The sequence below is a fragment of the Bison bison genome, unplaced genomic scaffold (assembly GCF_000754665.1).
Source record: "Bison bison bison isolate TAMUID 2011002044 unplaced genomic scaffold, Bison_UMD1.0 scf7180017864527, whole genome shotgun sequence".
Classification (NCBI taxonomy): domain Eukaryota; kingdom Metazoa; phylum Chordata; class Mammalia; order Artiodactyla; family Bovidae; genus Bison; species Bison bison.
Window position 1 is genome coordinate 656,507 of NW_011495078.1, and position 2,034 is coordinate 658,540.

Below are 2,034 nucleotides of genomic sequence, written 5' to 3' on the forward strand. Positions count from 1 at the left end.
AAAGACCCTGATGCTGGGAAAGATTGAAGGCAGGAGCAGAAGGGGACAACAGAGGATGAGATGGTTGGATGGCATCACCGACACAATGGACATGAGTTTGGGTAGACTCAGGGAGTTGGTGATGGACAGGGAGGCCTGGCACGCTGCAGTTCATGGGGTCACAAAGAGTCACACACGATAGCAACTGAACTGAACTGAACAGAGCGACTGGTTCAAAATTGGGAAAGGAGTACCACAAGGCTGTATGTTATCACCATGTTTATGTAAATTATACACAGAATACATCACGTGAAATGCCAGGCTGGATGAAGCACAAGCTGGAATCAGGATCGCCAGGAGAAATAACAACCTCAGATATGCAGATGATACCACTCTAATGTCGGAAAGTGAAGAGGAACTAAAGAGCCTCTTGAAGGTGAAAGAGACAGTGAAAAAGCTGGCTTAAAACTCAACATTCCAAAAACTATGATCATAGCATCTGGTCTCACCACTTCATGGCAAATAAAGGGAGAAAAAGTAGAAGCAATGGTGGATTTTCTTTTTAGGGGCTCCAAATCACTGCAATGGTGACTGGAGCCATGAAATTAAAGGACACTTGGTCCTTGGAAGAAAAGCTATGACCAACCTACACAGCATATTAAAAAGCAGAGACATCACTTTGCCAACAAAGGTCTGTCTAGTCCAAAGCTATGGTTTTTCCAGTGGTCATGTATGGATGTGAGAGTTGGACTGTGAAGAAAGCTGAGCACCAAAGTATTGATGCTTTTGAACTGTGGTGTTGGAGAAGACTCTTGAGAGTCCCTTGGACTGCAAGGAGATCCAACCAGTCCATCCTAAAGGAAACCAGTCCTCAATATTCATTGGAAGGACTGATGCTGAAGCTCCAACACTTTGACCACCTGATGAGAATAACTGACTCACTGGAAAAGACCCTGATGCTGGAAAAGATTGAAAGCAAGAGGAGACAGGGACGACAGAGGATGAGATGGCTGGATGGCATCACCAACTCGATGGATGTGAGTTTGAGCAAGCTCCAGAAGTTGGCGATGGACAGGGAGGCCTGGCACGCTGCGGTCCATGGGGTCACAGAGTCGGACACAACCGAGTGACTGAACAGCAGCAGCAGAGCAGCTGTAAGTAACTGAGTGACGTGCCTCACAGGCCCCATCTCGCAGGGACAGGGTGCGGCCTGGGAACCCGTCATGTGCAGGGACTGCAGGGTTCCTGGAGCCTGGAGCAAGCGGGCTCCCACCACCAGCCTTGCACACGCCCCTGAGGTCACGCGGGTCCCTGGGCACCTGTGAGCACTGGCCTTCCCTCCAGCTCCACGTCTGCAGACCCGCCTCTCCTCCTGTCCAGGCCTCTGGACAGTGGAGATCAGCCAGGCCCACTGGCCAGCACCCTCCCAAGCCACCCCGCACCCCTAGTCACTTTCTATACTCATCTTAAAACCCTATGAAGTCTGTTTAAAGTGCTTCTAAAAGTTGTGCTGGGTAAGGACAAGAGCCCTTCTTGATTTCGGAAGCCCTTTCTCTCCACTGCATGGGAAGATCTTAGGCAGATTTTACTGTAAAAGTTCAGTAAGTTTCCTGAACTCGGGAGAGAAGCAGCTTAGTTCCCTAACGGCTGGGTTAAGATTACAGGTAGATGGCCCCGAGGGTGACCGCTGCCCCAGAGTCCATCGGGCAGAGTGCCATCAGGGGCCTGGGCGGGGTGCTGCGGGGGGGCTGCTGTTGCCCCAGAATGGGAACGACGGCGCTAGACGGACTGCTGCCGGAGACGAGTATCCGAGACACTAAGCCACTTTGATCCCGCCCAAATGGAGCCTGATGCCAGAGGCAGAGCAGGGGAGCCTCTGCCCCCTGTGCACCCCTGCCCCCTCCAGGACCTGGGCAGCGCTGAGCTAGGCGCCCCAGCTTCCCCACACTGGCCATGGGGACACCCTGGGCAGCCTCCTCACTGTGCAACCAGGGAGTCCCGGGAAGCCAGAGGAAGGGGTCTGGGGAACCGATCCAGCCTCCCCGGCACTGGCTG

At 53.1% G+C, this 2,034-nt stretch overlaps 1 protein-coding gene across 1 annotated transcript in view; it reads right to left on the reverse strand.

Annotated features, from left to right (window-relative positions):
* GRK1 (G protein-coupled receptor kinase 1) overlaps positions 1–2,034 on the reverse strand; it is a 12,789-nt gene that overhangs the window by 9,743 nt on the left and 1,012 nt on the right. The window lies entirely within an intron of this gene.